Below are 20,377 nucleotides of genomic sequence, written 5' to 3' on the forward strand. Positions count from 1 at the left end.
TCAGCCTGCTTCAGACAGCACATTAAACACCCTGGTGTCTGGTGTCTGCCCTGTCACACACTCCTGGCTGAACCTGGGAGCCAGCAGGGAAAGGCTGTCCTGGGAAGGGCTGGGCAAAGGGAGCAGTGCTGGGGCAGAATGGAGGTGGGGAGATGCTCAGGAATCCCCAGGCAGAACGAGAAGGGGAGGGTCTGCCCTAGGGATGTGGGCACAGCATGGTGACACTCACAGAACGCAGAGGAAGCCCAGAGCTGGGGAAATGAGGCTGCTCAGGGCTGAGGTGCTGCCAAAGCAGGAGCCAGAGCTGCCTCCCTCCAGTGCCCCACCAGCTCAGAGAGCAGCGAGTTTCCCAGTGCTGGCAGGGAAAACGGGGGGTTTTCCAGCCTTTGACAGCTTAAGGCACACAGACTTCACAGCAGTGCTCTCCACAGCCATCCAGACCAGGCTATTTTTAAATAAAACCAAAATTTTCATACATATTTGCTGACTCCAGCAGTTACAGCATGTAAAAACACCAAGCTATTGCAGAACTTGGGGTAATTTGCAAACTTTAGAGTTGCAAGAACATAAATAGAGAAGTGCTGTTATTTAAAGAGGAAGGAAAGCTGTATAAAATGTTTTAGAGGACTGTTTAAATGTCTTTAAATACAACAGCTAATTTCCCTGTCTGAGGATTTTCACTTTAGTCACACCAGACAGAAAGTTTTTTTGCAGGTGTGTATTAGATTATCAGACACCAAGGTTTCTTCTAGCCCCCACATAAATCAATGTGTGTTAGAGATTTGTAAGCTTTCTAAGATTTTAATTTTTTACTGAAAGCTTTATCAGTGTTTAGTCTTGTAAATGCTTGTATATAGAAGAGACACACAAGCATCCTTGCAAAACCAGTTCCAAAACCCAGATTCCCTGGTTGGTGAGCTCACCTATGCAGAAAATGTCAATATGGTATTCCCACAAGATCCAGCAGGAAAACCACCAGAGAGTCTCCCAACTTCTTAATGCCAGCTCTTCCCCACTTCAATCCCAAATAAAAATCTTAATGGTAAATGTATTATTTTCACCTGGTTTTCCACAGAAATAACAATTTGTGCTCAAATGATGAAAAAAACCTGAACACTTTCCCCCAGATCACAGGAAATGACAGTATAAAAGATTCATCACAATGAAGTTTGTGAAGTTACAGATTTAAGACCTGTTTCTAAAGTCAGCCACTAATGACAGACTTAGAGGCCCCTACACCAACAGAGCTACAAAAAATATTAATAGCAAAAAAATCAGAAATCTGCAAGTGAGTGAGGATTCTTTTCAGTGGAAACCACTGCAAGCTAAAGCTTTGCTAGGAGGCAGTGATAAGTGGTTTGTGTGCAAGTTTTATCAAGATACATGCTCCAGGCTTATAGAAGACAGGACCAATGGTTTGTACTTCAAGGAAATGACGTTGTACACTGATGATTATTTTTATATGTCTTGTTGTTGCTATTGAAACATGAAAGCACTTATCTTTATGAAGTTTCCTCTATCTGTATCAACTAGTTGTAAATGCTGTTTGATTTTCCAGATCCTTTTACAATCAAATGTTATTTTAAAAGGACTGTAGTGTATAGACAGCAGAGCAGCCAAAGGGCAATTTTAAATTTGCAGGCTGAAGGAAGCTGCATCATAGTCAGGCAAGGAGGAACTTGCTGGCCATTTTTTTATAAAATTATCTTCTTCTTGCAGTATGATTTCTCTTCACCTGGAACAAGAAACCCTTGCCAATAACAGAGCAAAGCTGTTTGCAGAAAGCAGCTCTGCTCAGCCCTCCTGATGCTGTCTGCAGAGGAAGGAGGGAGGCAGCAGGATATGTTGCACACATGTTTAGGTCCTTGCATTGTTGTCAAGGAAGTGATATGAGCTTCTGGGAAATCCATAGTTCCTCTTTAAATGTCAACAGGTTAACAGTGTTGTGCAGGCTGTATCTGGCTGTGCAAGCAAGGTGATGTTTACATGGTTGGATAGTGATAACAGCACCTGGATAATTTCTGATTCCTTCTGGAAATATCATCTTTCCATATGAGCGTAAGCACAGGTGTTGACTTAATTTATCCTTACTGGCATGTCCCTGTTACAGGACAACAATTCATTCAGCAAATTCAACCTGTAAGAGTGGAATGTCTTCATCTTTGCCCAAGACCCACTGTACAGTACTTTTACTTCATAACACATTTTGAGCTTGAGAGCAAGTGCTGTTTTTAAGATCCTGTTTACAACAAATCCTGGAGAAGTCTTTGAAAATTCAGAAGTCCAGAATGATGCAACATTTTTTCTCCTGTTCTCTGCCTGGGAAGGGCCACTTGTCTGCAGCAGGGTTTTGAGGTGGGCATCCAGGAAGTGTCCCTGGGTGCTGCTCTCCCTCCCAGCACCCACACATGAAGTGGGTGGCCCACAGTCAATGTCAGGGACCTGGACAGGGCAGGTGCAGGTCAGGGACTCTGTATGCCACTGGTGAGAGAGGTCAGAATAACTTCCTATGCTGTTTTTGTCCTTTCAATCCTCCCCTAGGGCATATGCTCTAAAAACCCATTGTATCACAGCACAAGAAAGTGCTGCCACCCTGTGAGATGCTGGCACAGCTCAGGCCTTCTGCAAGCAGAAGAAATAATTAGATTGTTTTTCACTGCCATGTGAGGAAGTCTTACCAGCAACAATTGGATAATACTCAAGAAGGACTTGAAAAATTATTTTTTCTGATCACAAAGTCTTCAGAAACAGCTGAAATTTGCAAGGGAAATTTCAAGGCATTTTCTCACACCTTAAGGTTATTTGCCAAATGTTGAAGGAGGGATCCTGTATAGTATTTGGTCTGTAGGTTTTTTCTTTCTGCCTTTCAGAATGAACATACCACATTCAAGCTTTTTGATCTCTTGGGCAAAACAGCAATTATCAAAATTCATGTTTTGAGAGATCTCACTCATAAATGGGTTGGGATTTGAGGGTCAAAGGTACCTTCTTACATTCTTCCCGCACTGCTGGCTTGGAATGCACTGGAAAATCTCTGCACCTATTGGGCATTTTTTTGGCCATGAAGCATTCCCTAAACACTAGTTTGAAGTGATGACACAAGTTAAGAATAATCTCAAAGATCTTGTTTTATAGTTTTGACTAAGATTAAAGCATAAGTAAATTGAGCCCATCACTGAGAACAGTGGATGAACTTTTTTTACAATTCTGTATCTCTCTGTAGCTCTCCTTATTTTCAAAGGCCACTTCCTTCAGTTTGTTTATTTTTATGCCAGCTTTTGTGGCTTTGTCCCTTGCTCTCCACCCTGAGTGATCTCACTAGAAATTCCAGGTATGTCTCAACATACATTTGTGAATTCTCCCAAGTCTCCAAGAAACTTTCTCTGTGCTCTACTTCCCCAATTACTTTTCATTTGGTTACAAGATGTGGTTCTGTCAGTGTTCTTTCCAGTGTTGACCCAGGCACCTGAAACATGCTGTGGACAGTCTGATCTCAGGCTACAAGAGCAAATATCTGCTTCCTCCTGTGCTGTGCAAAGAGAACCAGCTGGGGCTGAGTCACGCCTGCTGAAACTCTGGGTGGTGTTATTGCAGGGGAAAAGTCATTTGGAGGAAAGTGAGACCAAAAACTCGAGGGAGAAGTAGAAATGCTGTGTATCAGCAGAGGTGCAGAGAGTAGAAAGTGCCAGTTGGATTTGCAGAGCAGTGTGGTGAATCAGCACCAGAGCTGTGCCTGGAGACCTCCCAGTGCCACCCAGCCACAGCAGCAGTGAGAGCTCAGAGATGCACTTGGGTACCCCTTGGGGAAGTAGTGAAGGGAGAGACTGGGATGGAAGAAGAGAGGATTCAAAAGAAAATGGAATTGGGCTCTAAAATGGGATGGAAAGCAAGCCACAGTTTTCAGGGTGTCTATCCACAGCTCACTGAGCGTGCAGGGCTGGGACTGGAAGCTCAGCAGCAGTGCAGCAGAAAGCTCTCCAGTTCCCTATCCTTGCCTGCTCACTCTCATATTAATCCAATTTTATTGTGATGGCATTTTAAAACCAGATCTAGTCCCAGGCAGGAGGGAGACACACTGCATGGGGATGGGGACAAATGCCAGGAGCAGGGCCAGGAGATCCTTGTTCAAGCCTCATAGCAGGGCTGTGCTCACACGACTCCACCTGTGTGAGCTGCACCAGGTGAGGTAGCATGGAAGGACATAGCAGTGATGATTTTGTTAAAGCTTTTGTGAATTTATTTTTTTCATCTTGTGAATCTAGATCCTCCCGCTTCTACTGCACAAGTATCTTGGGTCATCTCTTAAGAGTTTTCTGTTTAATAAAGTTCACTTGCAGTGGATTAAATTTTATATCACTGGTGAGTTGAGAACTATTTGCCACTTTCTGATTAACAGCCTAAATAGTTTATTTTTGCATAGAGGATATTTATGTGCTTTGCAGATCCTCTTTCGTCTTTGAGTCTCATTAATTCTTGCATCTGAAGTTTGTTGTGTATTTTGTGGCAGCAACGCACATAAAATACTTGTAACACCAAATTGCCGGGATATTTATATTCCTAATTTAATCCGTGAAACACAAAGGAGACCATGCTGCGCTTGGGGTGCCCTCGGTGCCCCTTGGCAGGGGAGCTGTGATTCGTGTCCCTCGGCTACCAGAGCCACGGCTGAGCTGCTGGCAGAGCAGAGCGGAGAGAAGCAGAGCAGAGCGGAGCAGAGCAGAGCAGAGCAGAGCAGAGCAGAGCGGAGCTGACAAAGTGTCAGCTACAGGGACCCGCTGGGGTGACCGAAACTCACAGGGGTGACCAGCACGCAACCCCTGTGCTGTCCCTATCCCCTGTGCGGCTCAGGGGCAGTTTGGAGCCGCAGCATTCCCGGGGGACAGCCGGGAGCTGGCGCGCACGGAGCCGCGCTGCGCCGCTCCAGCTGCGCTTTCCCCGCTCCAGCTGCGCTTTCCCCGCGCCAGCTGCGCTTCCCTCGCTCGTTCCAGCTGCGCTTTCCCTGCTCCAGCTGCGCTTCCCTCGCTCGCTCCAGCTGCGCTTTCCCTGCCCGCTCCAGCTGCGCTTTCCCTGCTCCAGCTGCGCTTCCCTCGCTCGCTCCAGCTGCGCTTTCCCCGCTCCAGCTGCGCTGCCCCGCTCCAGCTGCGCTTTCCCTGCCCGCTCCAGCTGCGCTTTCCCCCCTCCAGCTGCGCTTCCCTCGCTCGCTCCAGCTGCGCTTTTTCTGCCCGCTCCAGCTGCGCTTTCCCCGCTCCAGCTGCGCTTTCCCCGCTCCAGCTGCGCTTTCCCTGCCCGCTCCAGCTGCGCTTTTCCCGCCCGCTCCAGGCAAATCCCGGCTCCCGCTGCTCCCAGCCCTGCCGCTCCGAACGTGCGGCTCTCGCAAGGACATCACTAGATGGCGACAGAAGTTTTGAAACCGAGTCGGAGTCTCCTGAGGGTTTGCACAAGGCTGCGGTTCAGGCTTTAGCCGAGCCCTAAAGGGGCAGGACGTGCAGCCTGGGCTGCTGAGGGGTGTCTAGCTCTGGCCATCACCGCTTGCCTACATAGGAATACTATATATATATACTATATACTATATACTATATACTATATACTATATACTATATACTATATACTATATACTATATACTATATACTATATACTATATACTGTATTAACTACATACTATGTACACTATATACCATGTACTATATGCACTATAGACACAGTACACAATATATATATAAACTATACAAAATACACTATGTATACACTATACACTATTATACTACTATAATATTCACTATATAATACATAATATTTAGTATATAGTATATAGTATATAGTATATAGTATATAGTATATAGTATATACTATATACTATATACTATATACTATATACTATATACTATATACTATATACTATATTCCATATAATATGTACTATACACTATACACTATAGACTATATACTATGTACTATATACTATGTACTATGTACTATGTACTATGTACACTATGCTATACCTTTGTTCCAAGGCAAGAATCCAGCATGCTGGGTAGGAGACACACAGGTAACTGGAGTAGACAGCGAGGCAGTGCAAGGTAATCAGGTCCCATTACAGCTGCTGCTGCTCCTGAACTTGGCTGAGTAACCTGAGCGTGGTCAGAATAATGATGCTGAGGTGCCCAGGGTGGCATTTGCCATGTCATTGGGGAATATCATTCCTTGGGCTCATTCCTAGGCTGCAGCATGCTGCCTTCTCAGCAGCCAGACATCCCTGCAGCCCTGGCCTGGGGCTTCTCCATCCTGTGCTCAGGCTTAGGCTTAATTTAATTCCATGCAAAAAGGGTGAGGAAAATAAATAAATAAATAAAGAGGTCAAAAGAGGAGAAGCCAAGAAAAATTAAATTTAGCTTTATATAAAATTAAAGCCATCTTTAAGGAAGCCTCTTGCCTTTCTGGGTGTTAAACTACTCTCTGAGGAAGCTGTGGGAAGCATATCTCCTTATTATATACTGTAAACATGATTAATTTGCTTTTCTGTATAAATAAACCCTGTGATTCATCGCTGTCAGACAACTTACAGAGAGTTTCAGTTTTAAATTTTTAAAAAATGGGTTGAACAAATTGTTGGTGTTTTCTGGCCCATTAGGCAAAACTGTAAAATCATAAAAGGGTTAATTTTTGAAGCAGCTTTGGAATATTCCTGAAGTTGTTCTATTACTGCTGCTTGCTGTGCTCTGCTGTGGGAGCAGAAGTGGCATATGTAAGTGATGACAGGACACTGCCTCACAGCAGGGACAGCAGGACCTGCTGAGGCACTGGAACTTGAGCCCTGCTCCTCCAGTCCCCATAGCACATCACCTTCTACATGATATTCCTGGACCTGCAGGGACATATTCTGACAGCCTTTTTATGTGCCCTAGCTCCAGATTTCCCTAGGAAACTTGGGAAATTACTGACCCCCCCTTAAGAGCAGATTGTCTCTTCCTGGGAGTCAAGGTGGAGTGTAGGGACAAGCAGGGTCTGATGGCCTCTGCAGCATGGAAATGAGTCCCTTCAGTGCCAGGGTGAGACCAAGAACAAAAGCAATTTCCCAGGAAATACATGTTCTTGTGCCACCTTCTAAGTGCCCTGTCTGTTTTATAAACCCTGAATCCCCACATCACACAGGAGGTCTGTATGAAATTGGACCCAGTGAGCTAGATAAAAAGAAGAGACCATGGTCTAGATGACAGACTTTTGGTTTCTAAGTGCCAAGTCTTAGCCAGAGTGTATCTGTATAGAATTCCATGTTTTTATCTTCTCAGTGGCTTTATGAGCAGGAAAGTGCAGATGGATACCAAGGTATTGGGAGCAGAAGTGACCCACCAGTGTCCTGAGAACCTGCTGCAGAGGAGGGGATGCATCAGCTGCTGAACCACCCTTTCAGCCATGGCTGGGTCATTTTCAGGGGAAAGAGTCTTTTGGTGGCACTGAGAACAGAGAAGACAATTGCAAAAGTGGCTCAAGCACTGCAAGGGCCAGTAGGCACTGCCCTGCAGGACCCTGGGGAAATGCATCAGTGAGCATCTGCTGTGCTGGACAGACAGCCTGGCATGTGCCCTACTTCCAGGCTGCTGTCAGCATGGCTGTTTTGTCAGGATGGTGCTCTGTTTTTCCCCAGAGGTGGAAACCCAAACCACATACTCCCCCACCCTCAGTCACTGTTCATAAGCCAGGTGTTTTTTAAGAAAACATGCTGCTGACTGTTTGAGAGAATTTTATGGGTTTTTCTGGTACTGTTTCTCACCTCTTGTGGTAATCCAGGTGTGTTAGTACCCACCAAGCACCTAACTGTGACATGGTTAAGTGTTGGAAAACCTGGAACATCACAGAAGCCATTAAAAGCACATTTCTTTTTTTCTAAGGTTGTTTATAAAAAGAGAATACAACCATGTGGTGCCCTTGCCAACCTGCTCCTCAGACTGGCAATGGGAGCTGAAATGCAGGAACAGCCTGAGAGGGGAGTGAGCAGAGGCACAGCCCAGAGGTGAGGGCTGGGGAGCACTGGGGAGACAGAGGGCAAAGCCCTCAGGGTGCAGAATGTTACCTGGAGAGGCAGGGGCTGGTGCACCAAAAACTCACCCACTGAGTGAGATGGGCTCCTGCAGGGCCAAGGATGCTGCTGGGCACTTCCCATGGTCCTAGAGCTTGTCTGAGGGAAGGCTGGAATGGCACCACCTGCTTTTCATACTGCTCACAAACCCCTGCTCACGCTGGCAGGACTCAGGCTGACCTAGCAAGCAGTGTTCTGCCAAAACCAGGGCTTGGGACCAAGTGCCCTGCCTGTGCCAAGGCAAGATCCTGAGAATTCCTCCCTGAAGGACATGTACCTGGGAAAAAGGAAAAGGGTCCTTCCACAAGCTCCAAGCAGTGGTTTTGCCATTCATACTCAGTGTCAGTCACTCAGATAATCTCTGCATGTAGGTGGGCACTCCCCAGCCAGACTGGAGGCAAATAATCTGTCCCTCACTCCATAGACTGGCAGAAATAACTGCAGTGACACCAGCCTCCTCCCTTCAGGCTCCACCAAAAGCTCAGCCAATCCAGAAAGTTTTAGGTCTGGTTTTTTGGGGTTTTTCTTTTTTGTTTGGTTTGGTTTGGTTTTTGTTTTTTTGGGGTTTTTTTTGTTCTTTTTTCCATTGGTAGTTCAAAGGAGTGAACGTCACTCTCTTTCTCCCTTCACTACCGTTTTCATGTGTGCTGGAGCTTCTGGTTTCCAGTTACCACTGAAAGCAGAAGTGAAAACTAGAAAGAAAAGCTTTTCTCAGGGTATTTTAGGTTCAAGCAAAGTCAGGAGGTTTCAGAAACAAAGCAGGGGCACTATGAGATAATCTGGTTTGTGCTTAGCTAAAGGTAAATCAAACTTTGACACTTGCCTATCCTGTGAACTAGCCACAGATTCTCCTCCCTCACAAATACCTGCTCTGTATAAGCATCCACAGCTCAGTCCCAGCTTTGCCTAGCAGAAGGTGTTTATGAATAATAATACTCTGCTCTTCAGTCAGAATTTCTGTCTGAAGGTCTCAAAAGAACTGCAAAATTTAAATTTTTCTAAAGTAAGAGCTGAGTAACAGCAGTCACTCTTTTGTATAGATTTGTGTTAACCACCCAGAGATGCAGTGGCAGAAATGAAAACAATGCTGAAGTGCTTCAGCAGGACCCAGCTGTCCTCCCAGTTGTCCCCCTACTATGGATCAAGGATGCATGGGGGGAACCAAGTCTTGAGACAGCCTCTGGCAGCTTCAGGCACTCAAATATCATGAGAAGTGTTGGGATAGATCTGGCAGAAGGGCTCAGATTTTTGCTGTTGCTCTAAACCAGCCCTGTGTACAAAGCTGCCATGTAGTGAAGATGGTCTGGACCCAGAAACCAAACATGGACAAAGAGGTTTCAGGGGAAAAAAAACAACCAAAAGAACAGCTGGTCAGGATGAGACATGATACCCAGACCAATTTATCTGCCTGTACACTTCTTATGAGGGAGGGTGACAGGTTTCTGTGCAGAGCAAACATGTTTGGCAAGAGGAATGACGCCAAGAGAAGATTTGAAAGTGCAAAGATCATCTGTGAGCAGTGAAAGCCTGAAGGTTTTCTTTGTTAGACCAAATGACTGCTCATACTGGAGTAGGTCAGCAAAACTACAGCAGACTCACAGCAAAGAATTTTAGGTTATGCCCAGTGGAGTTTTCTGGCCACAGAAAGGAGTGTGAAGCCCTGACTGCAAAGTGAAAACAAAGAATTATTTGAATACTTCATGCTGTAATGACATTTTGGCAATGTGAGAATTTAAAAGACATTCACAACATGAAATATGTGTAGCTGAAAGACTAAACTTTAGGGGCTGGATCTGTCCTAGCTAATCCCACTTGATATTAAAAAAAAAAAAAAAAAAAAGAAAACTTTCAAACTTAGATCTGGACAGGAAATTATTCTTGCAGCCTGTGACATATGATTAGAGGAAGCTTCTATTCAGCTCCAAGTTTCAATTGCTGAACAACTTAATTTGCTGCCCCTATAGAGGGAAGAGAATAGTAAGAGGAGTAGGACATAGAAGTCTAGAGGGCAAGAGAATGTACATCAAGGAGAAAGGAAGTAGTCATGCTGATAAGGACAGCTATTGAGGAAATGTTACAGTAAATGAGAGATTTGTGCCTGTTTCCGTTAAATATGATGATGAAGGGAAGAAAGAAAGGAAGAAAGAGAGAGAGAAAGAGAGAAAGAAAAAGAGAAAAAGAGAGAAAGAGAGAGAAAGAGAGAGAGAGAGAGAGAAAGAGAGAAAGAGAATTGTGCATAAATGCAGTCAACCCAGGTAATAAAATGGAGTAGTATCTTGATCTTCCAGTGAAAGGTGTGAAATCAGCTACTGCAGAGATAACAGCAGCAGAAATCTGACTTGAAGCTGTAGGGTCAATATTGAGCAGGGAAGAGAACAGTAGAGGGCAAGGGATGGAAAGATTTCCTTATTTTGGGAATGGGAAAGAAAGCTATTTTGATATGTATAAAAATCAATTTGTTGCACTGGTCATAAGGAAGTTCTAGCAGGGCAGTGTTATGGATCTGTTATAAATTTCTTAAGGTTAAATTTGCTTTGTGATAGTACTCTGCCAAGAAGGGGCAACAATGACAATTTTGGAGACTGGCAGGGTTTTTTTTGGTGTATTGGATGTGCCAAGGTGCAGGGTCAGTGTGTGACATCCATCTTTGCTGTAGAACCAGACATGTCCCTCCCACATTTCACCCCTTCTAGGGGGAAGCTGCTGTGTGGCCAAGAGATGTCTCTTTGGTTTCATGACAGATGCTCACAGATCATGTAGGAGAGAAAAAACACAGAGCCTTGGTAGCCAGAGCAGCAGAAAATGGGCTGTGGGCTGGCAGGGCAGTTCCCTGTCCAGGTGTAGGAGCTGGCAAGCTTCAGGCTATACACTATCCAAACCTCCAGCAAGCAGAACATGCAGAAGCTGTTCAGAGAAGCACCTCTTGAGAGAAATAAGAAGGTGTGGAAAGATTCCAGCACTCATGGGATTAGTTGGTAGCTGAGTGAGAGTTTCAGGTGTAAGCAGGAATCTACAGGAAAAGGCTCTGAGCAGGTGAGTTCATGCCTTGGGCACCTCACAGGGCAAAGGGAAAGTGAGGCTGGTCATCAGGCATGTAAGATCAGTCAAAGGATATTGAAACAAACAGCAAAGTATGGGTTAAATGAAGTGCAGAAAGAACTCCCTTGTGGGAATTCTTCCTCTTTTGTGCAAGGGCTGCTGTGTGATGCAGCAGAGCTGGGGGTGCTGCACAGATATTTTCCCTGACAGTATTTTTACTACATCCTCCTAGTTTCTTTGTAGTTCTAGTTTTCCTCCAGTTTCTAGGGAAGTCTGGGCATAAAGAAGAAATAGACAGCCTTTAGACATGATCAGGGGCTGGCATCAGCTGATCAGGTGCTGGGCATCAGCTCCTATGTCCTTTTTAGGATCTGACTGCAGGGACCTTCCTCCTTTGAGCTCTCAGGAAATCCCCAGGCTATAAGGGCTGAAAATAAAACTAGCCTAGATTTATCAGAGTACAGAAAGGCACTTGAAAATACAACAGGAAAAAAAACCTTTTCCCTGCATTCAGTTAAGTCTGAAAGTGGTTTTTAAAAGCAAACTTTCTTCACTGCCACCTCATTTTTGCATTCATCTCATGCATAGGAAAACATCAGCCTGAAAGAGACTTTTCCAAGAAAATTGCCAAGAAGGTGCAAAATGGAAGCAGCCCTTGCTGAGGGGTGACCTCCCTTTCTTCCTTCATGTGGGCTCACTTTGTCCAATACTGGTGGCTGTGCTTCTTTTTTTCCTCTGCCTTCAGTCAGAGTCGAGACTGAAGCACAAGATTCAGGATTTTCATGTTCAGACTAAAATGTTTATTAATTCTTATCTAAAGTACACTGAGTTCCACAGAACTTCTAGCTAACAAGCTAAAAGTGAAAAAATGGAGCTGTATCTTGTTTGTTGCAAGGTCTTTTAAAGGCAATTAGTCCAACTAAAAACTAACATCTTTATTATTTATGCTTTTGACCCCATGACCAAACACTGTGGCCTTCAGTGTGGTGCTTTCCAACCAAAAACTACTACCTAAAACCAAGAAGAAGGAACAAGGAGGAAAAATAAGCCAATGCCCAAAGCCTCCATCTTGTCCCACACCTATTCCTATATTCTAAAACCCCAAATTCCAAACCCTTCACCATGTGATATTACACATTCTGTTCAAACTACACACCATGATCCCAATTCCATCACTCAATTTTGGAAGCCTTCTCCAAGGCCTCAGGCCAAAAGCAGTGCTCTTTTGGAGGTCAGTGCCAGAAAGCACAGAAAGTTCAAAACTCCCTGGCTTCAGGGCTCCAAAAGTCCAGGAAACATTGGTGGTCAGGTCCCAGGGAAGGTGGCAGAGGGGTACCAACAGTTTGGAATCCATGAATGCTCACTCCAGCTGCTGCAAGTGCACCCAAAACATTGGGGCACCAAGCAGCATCCTGGGAGAGAGGGCAAAGCTGGGTCTCATTGCTCCACAGAGGAGAAGGAGGAGAGAAGATGGGATCTGGGACTCCAAAAACGTGGAAACATGAGACAGGTGAAACCATAGACAGGGATGTGGCTCCTAGAGTGGCCAGCACCACGCTGGGAGCATGGAGTGGAGAAGACAGGCACCTCTGGTCCTGCTGATGCAGCCCTTCCCACTGCCCACAGCAGGGGCAGGAGGGGACCCTCTGCTGCTCCTGCCCAGCCCAGGGGTGCTCACAGTGCCAGCCCTGCCCAGTGCAGCTCCTCCTGCACTCCTGGATCAGCAGAAATCCACACAGCTCCAGGAGGCCAGAGTTTACAGCTGGGATCCCTCAGCCATGGCTTTTGGGTCTTCTTGTATTTCTGAAGTGCTGCCGCCCCTTCTGAAGCACTCCATCCCTCCTGCTCCAGGGGCAGGGCAGCTGAAGGAGTTTCTGTGAGGAGTCCTTTAGCTTATCTTATGCAACAGGTTAGACAAAATGGTAATTATTCCTTTCAGCTTTTAGGGTTCTGAGCCACTTCTTGTGTCTATCTTGCACATCTGCTCGATTCATTTTGTCCCACACCAGAGCTTTGTCTCCTGTCCCAGCTGCAGCAAGGCTTGATCCCAGGACACCTCCACCAGCCCTCAGGGTCTCCCCAAAACCCCTCTGTGGAAAGCACCTCAGAGGCTGGGGAACCACACTGGGGGAAAGCACAGGACAGGGAATATTCTACTGCTGAAATACCCAGCCCCAGCTGGGGAGAGCTGCATTCCCCCTGCAGTCCTGAGGGCAGAGCTTTCCTCTGGTGAGGGAGACCTTTTACCAGCCAGGACAAATGCAGGAAGATCTCCTGCTCATCCTGCAAGTCAGGGATGGACCTGGAGTGAGCCTGTGGGATCTGTGGAGGCTGTGAACATTCCTGCAGGCACACCTGGGGGTGGAAAGCTGTGTGAGGCTCATCACCAGCAGCAGGTACCTCCTGAAGGGTGTGGCTGCCTGTTGACCCAGCAGACACAAACAGGGGGCTCTGCAGGTGTTTCTGAGGTGCCTGGCCAGCTGCTGGGGAGGAGACCATGGAAGGATGCTGCTGGAAATGAGGGACTCAGGGCTCCATGGCTGAGTGGCAGGAGGCAGCTCAGCCCCAAGCTGGGCTGGGGCAGGAACAGGCTCACTGGAAGCAGGCAGCTGCCTGGATAGCTCCATACAGACTGGTGGGATGTGGGCAGGGACATGAAAGAATCATCTAGCAAAGGTATGTGTCCTGGGGTACCTGAGGGAGGGTAGCACAAAGTGCACTGTTCCCCTTCTTGGAGAAGATGAAGACTTTAAGGTGAGAAACACCAGCCTGCTCAGCAGGGCACAGAGAGAGATCTGCTGAAAAGTGGGCAGTGCTAATTAAAGGCTGAAAAGGTCTTATTTCAAATGAAAAGGAAAGTTATGTAGACATTATGAGTAAGTGAACCAGGCAAATAAACAGAGTCAGCCTACATCCTGTGTCTCTCTCAGCTCCTGCATCCCCATTTCCTTTTGGTGTGTGCATCACCCTGTGGCTTTGACTCACTGTTGGCACTGGAACAGTGTTGGATGTTCTGTCTCGTGTCCCGAGAGGAAATGAGGTGGAGACACTGACATTGCTTGGAAAGTGGAAATAATCTTTAATCATTGGACTCTGCATTACAGCCCCGTGCTGGTGCCCCCACAGGAGACGTGCTGGGCCACCCCAGCACCAGGACCTGATCCTAAAGCCACTGGCTTCCCAAAGTGTGTGACCCAAGCCAGCCCTGACTGTCAGGGCAGCTGCCTTAGGGCAAGCACAGGGCACAGGTCACTTCTGCTCTTCAGCACACAGTGCATCTATGCCAAGCACTGGACTCTGCCACAGCTTCTATCCACCCAGGCTTTCTGCCTGCCTCCTCTCCCAGGAAAACCCTGCAGGGGCTGGCAGGAGACAGGGGAGTGGCTTTCACACACAGAGCTTTAATGTGGGCTTTGCTACTCAGAAAGGCTCCGAGCTCCTGGCTGTCCCTCTCCCAGTGGCGTTAGAAGGGACAGAGACAGGCAGAGGAAAGCCTGGGGGGACAATGCCCCACAGCATGTCAAAAGTTCCTGAATGGGCAAAACAAATCTCCTGTAGCTTCATCCAGGCATAAGGAAAAACCTGGGAGAATTGCAGGGACAGAGAATAAAAACCACTGTGTCTTGAGAAGGTGAAATATATAAAATCCATTCTGAGATCTTGCAAGATCGGGTAGGAAGCTGAGGAAATCAAGCTTAGAAGAGGAAGGATCCCAATGGTCTGGAACATCAGACAGAGGCATGGTTGGAAGCAAGCGCTGAAGGGAGACAATGTTTGCCTTTCTGTGCCTGCTTTTTTGTGTGTCAGCCTCTCCTCTGTCTCCAAAACAAGAGACAGTGGGCAGCAGGGTGGCCCAGCTTTCCTCAGCTTCCTCTCTGGTTTGGGTCCACATGGATCAGGAAGTATCTCTAGTCCAAGCCCTGCTCCACATGGGGCAGACTGCAAGGTCACACTCAGTTATTTGGGCTGCTCCATTCAAGCTTTGAAGATATATCCCCATGTCTGGAAAAATAAAGATTTCCAAACTTAAAGTGACCTTATAAATTAGGCTTGAATTTGTGTCTGCTATTGTATGCACCCAGTTGTTTGTATTTTCAAAACTCTAGTCTGAAACTGTTATGTCACTGTCTGTGCTGAATAATAAGACTTCAGCTGAATAATCTCTCAAGAGACTTGGGAGAGGTGCACCAGTCTGGGAGTGTTCAAGAGAGGAGTCATCCTCAGCAGGCACATGTTTAATAGCTGGACATGTTTCCCTGGTGTCTAACCTCTGCCTCATTTCTCACTCTTTCAGGGGCAGAGGTGTTTGTGCCGGGACAATATTTACAAATACAACATCAAGAGCATCATTTCAGAGAAGATGATCAATCTTCATGGCTTCTGGTACAAATTATTCCTATGGGAAGCTTGACTCTGACATGATGACTTTTCTTATAGCAGAACAGTAAAACACTTCCTAAATATGAATAAGAGCCCTTCTGATCAAAAAGGCACAATGTAGTCCTGTAACCAGCACTATTGCAAAATTCAGAATAGTATCTACTGGCATGCAAAGGCTGGACATGCAAAACATCAGTCTAAGGGAAGGCTAAATTCCAGCATACAGCAGCTGGAGTTAGCTGAAGTTTGCAAAGAGCTAAAGTTTGGAAAGAGCACTGTATTTCCTTGCCTAAATTCAGAATTTTCCTCCTTTCCCCAGACAGCTAAAAGATGAAAGGTCTCTATTGCTGCCCATCTCTGCCAGCCTTCCTGACATGCTGGTTTGGTTTGCCACACGTCCTAAAAAGTGGTCTGGAGGAAAAAAAGTAAAAGTGGCTCCTGCCCAAGACCTTCCTATGGAGGGTTTGCTGGTGGTCCCTTCTGTCCCTGGTATGGCAAACAAGGGTGTGCAGGGACAATTCTGACTTCAGGGGTCTGAACCTGCAACACTGCCCCAGCAACCACCTGACAAATTAGCTTTGGAAGAGGGAATGCTTCTAGCCCCATTTACACATTTCATGGGTGCAGAAAGAAATATCACACCTCTTTTTGAGATATGTGTGCTCAGAGACACCTTCAGGCCTCCTCCTTCCAGGTAACTTCTGACTGCTTATCAAACCTGCACTTACCCACAAATACTGCAGAGAAGGCCAAGAGAAGATGCCACAGTTAATACTAAAGCCTTGCTGCAAGGCTGGAAAGTGCAATCTAACTGGGTTCTGCTTGCATAAAACAGTGCAGAAAGGGAGACAGAGCTTCCTGAACATTTTTCAAATTATTTGGCTTATTTCCCTTCCTGGAAATGTTGCTTTTTTGGCAAAATGAGTTGCTGATATGCTGTAGCCAAAGATGTTTTCATATTTCTAAGGAAGAACCAACTTAACCTCAAAGGATACTTGTTACTTGCTTTAAAATATCCTTTCTTATGAAGAAAATGGTCTGATTTTCCCTGAAGAAATGCAGTGTGTACTTGGAAATGCCATGGTGGTTGGCTAGCTCTGCCTGAGTCAGTGATATCTGGTCTTCTGCTCTTTCAAAACCACCTACACCCAAACCCAGAAGGATGCAGCATACATGTCCCTGCTCAGAGGTGGGCAGGGAGCCACTCAGACCAGTCAGCCCAGGGGGTCATGAGACCACTTTTAAACACATCCCTTTGCTGGCCCCTTGCCATCTCTGTATGCCACAAAGTCCTCACAGGAGCCTGCCCCAGTGTCCCAGGGGTCCAGGCTGTCCTTGGGCCACCAGCATGGCAGCACAGTGTCACTGGGCTCCTGCCACCCTTGGGCCATGGCTCTGCTCAGCACAGCAGCTGGAAACAGCCACCTGCAGGCCAGGGGTCCCCATGCCACCCTGGCAATGCCACCCAGGGGCTGGTGGCCCAGTGCAGAGGCACATCCTCACAAATCCCTCTGTGTCTCCAGAGGGCCACCAGGCTGGCTGGCCCTGCAGGATGTGACTCCTGGGGACCAGACAGGGCTGCAGAGGGAGAGCAAACACAGCCAGATGGGAGAGACCTGCGTGGGTGATGGGACACCAGGCCAGGCTTGGAAACTACCACTGAACAAAACTAGGGAGAAAAAGGTAATTTGTTGGAGAGGATCTTTGTGCCACAGGTAAATAAAATCTCCTGAAGGAGCATCTGCAGAGGTGGTGGGGTACAGACACAGGCTCTGCTCGGCGTCAGCACTGCCAGGAGCTCACCTGTACCAGAAGCACATGCAATTCACTTGCAATTTGAACAGGCAAGAGAGGAGTTGACAGAGGGAAAAGACCTACATTGGAAATTCACATGAGTTTTGTAGACTTCCTCTTAGGGCAAACTATGTTTGCTTTTCTCCTTTTTTTTTTTTTTTTTTTCTTTTTTTTTAAGGGAGGGGTGTTGTTTCAGCTGGAATAGAATTATTTTTCTTCTTCTTAGTGCCGTGTTTTGGATTTGAAATGAAACTCGTGTTGATAACACACTGATGTTTTGGTTGTTGCCAAGTAGTGCTTACCCTGAAAGTCAAGGACTTCTCAGTGTCTCCTCCTCTGCCAGTGAGGAGGAGCATAAAGAGCTGGGAGGGGCAGAGGAGGGCTGACCCAAACTGGGCCAAGGGAGTTCCACACCACAGAAAATCATACCCAGTTTATAAACTGGGGGAAGGGGTCAATTGCTGCTCAGGGATGGGCTGGGTGTTGGCCAGTGTGTGATGAGCAATTTAATTGTACATCACTCTTTTTCTTTTTGTTTTATATTTTCTTTTTTTAAAATTACAATTGTTATCACAATTTACTTTGTTTCAATTATTAAACTGTTCTTGTCTCAACCCACAAGTTTTTTTTTCTTTTTTTTTTCTTTTTTTTTTTTTTTTTTTTTTTTTTTTTTTTTTTTGAGTCCCTTGTGTTCTTTCTTTCCCTCCAGGGATGGGGAGGGGTTGAGCAAGCAGCTGCACAATACTTGGGTACCAGCTGTGGTTAAACAATTAGGGAAGGGGGAGAAAAGTTGACCTCGGCTTACTGTGAGAGTTAAAAAGGCAATCCTTTGCACTGCCAGCAGCCTTGACAAGCCCCCAGGCTGAGCAGGAATCTGTGGCACTTCACCTCTGGAGGTTTGATGGACACCTCCTGCCCCCCTGTCCTCCTGCACAGGCACCTCCTGGAGTCCCTCCCTGCCTCTCCCATTTCCATCTCCTGCCCTTCTTTGGCTGCACGACACTTCAGCATGTCACTTGCTGTGAGCACCAGGAAGGATTTAAACTTTGTAAACACGACTGATTATTTGACTTTTTCATATTGACAAAGCTATGCTTGATGTCACAGCCTGCAATGGGGCATGGTCTCTGTGCATGGACATCCCTCCTCTGAGAATGGCTCCTACAGGAGCAGGGTTCACACTCATACCAGAGCTGTGGGTGAGGCGAGGCTGCCATTGCATGTGGCTTTGATGAGGATCAGACACAGCCATTTTCTCTTGCACACCTCTCTCTGGGAGCATCCTCCCTGTCACAGGCTCCCTCTGACCCACCCAGCTGCCCCTGGACACGCTCACGTGCTGCTGCCTTGCAGCAGGTGTGGGTGCAGGTGAGCAGAGCTGCTCAGTCTCCTTCCTGGTGAGTCACCATGCCCCAGTATCTGTCTGGTCACCAGCCTGAAGCAGCACACGTGCACCCATGGGACTAAACCCAGCCACTCCCAAAGTCTGGCTGCATTTTTTTTTGGGCGTTGCTGAGTTTGGTCAGCACACAATTTATAAAGACTTGTTTTCACCTTGACTGAATTGTTAGCTTTGGATGGTGACAGTTTTAGAAATAGACCTTGCTGGGCCTTTCCTGTAAGAAAAGAAAAGCCTGCTTGGGCTCCAAAGAGTGATTTGGTGCTCTTGTGTTGGGAATTTGCAAAGTCCCTGGGCATGGGATGCAAAGCAAAGCATAGGAAGCAAAGAAAGCCCTCCTGGTGTCTGAGCCTGCCTGGGAAGCAGCCAGTCCAGCCCCAAGGGAAGCTGCTCCCAGCCATGCAAATGTTCCCACTTTTGGCCATGCACAGCACCAGGCATCTCCCTACACCCCAGTCCTTCCCAGACAAAGAACCTGGCCCTCCCAGCTGTGGCAGGGTCACACCTCCAGTGACTCTTCCCCAGCTGCTTCTTTGCTTCTGCCAATTAGCCAGAGCAATGCACTTTATTCCCCAAGGTCCCAAAAAGGGACTAATGTTTGGCCAGGGGCTTCCTTCCCCATTCCCCTCAGCTCTGCACATAGGGAGGGGCTGGAAAACTGCTCTGTGTTTCTACTGCAGCTTCCCTCAAACTTCCAGACATCAGGAAGCCTTGCTGAGGAGTGTCATGGTGATCTCAGTCCCAGGGTCACAGGCTGAGATAAGAAACCTGCTAAGCCCAGAAGAATAGAAGGCACGTTTGGCTCCCTAATTTCACCAGTGCTGTGATTTATCCTCAGCAGGCAACCAAACCCAGTACAGCCACTCATTCACTCCCTTCTGGTGGATGAGGGAGAGGAAATTGTACAAGTGAGAAAACTCATGGATTGGGACAAACATGATCTTAAGACCAAAACAAATGCTGTGCACACGAGCAAAGCAAAACAAGGAATTCATTTACCACTTTCCATGGGCTGAAAGGTGTTCAGCCATCTCCAAGACAACAGAGCTCCATTATGTATGTGATTGTGACTTGGGAGCACAAACACCATCTCTCAGAATGTTTCCCCTTCCTTCTCCCCCCAGCTTTACACACTGACCATGACATTGTATGGCCTGGAATATCCCCTGGGTCAGGAGGGGTCAGCTGTCCAAGCTGTGTCCCCTCCCAGCTCCTCCTGCACCCCCAGCCTCCTCCTTGGTGAGACGTGAGAGAAGCTGAAAAGGCCTTGACACTGTGTAAGCCCCACTTAGCAATAACAGAAACATCCCTTGTTATCAACACTGTTCTCAGCACAGCACAGCCCTGGACTGGTTACTGTGAAGAAAATTCTCTACCCCAGCCAAAACCAGCACTATCAATTATTGTGAGCACTGGGTTTCCCCATGCCCTTGTTTTCCTTTGCAGTTTAGCATGAGTCTCAGTATTCCCTCAAGAGAAAATCAAACTACACACCAGAAATCAACACAAACAGAGGCAAACCATTTGCAAAATCCCATGGGTCAGTGCTGACCAGCCAGCACAGGATTTTCCCACCACCCATTTTCATTCCCTCCCCCTCACCTCCAGCCTTGGCTGCTGAGTACACAGCTGCTCAGGCAACCAGGTTAGAGGAGTAATCTTCCCCCTCCCAGGATATTTCTAACCCAGT

Source organism: Oenanthe melanoleuca, chromosome 2 (genome assembly GCF_029582105.1).
Source record: "Oenanthe melanoleuca isolate GR-GAL-2019-014 chromosome 2, OMel1.0, whole genome shotgun sequence".
NCBI lineage: Eukaryota > Metazoa > Chordata > Aves > Passeriformes > Muscicapidae > Oenanthe > Oenanthe melanoleuca.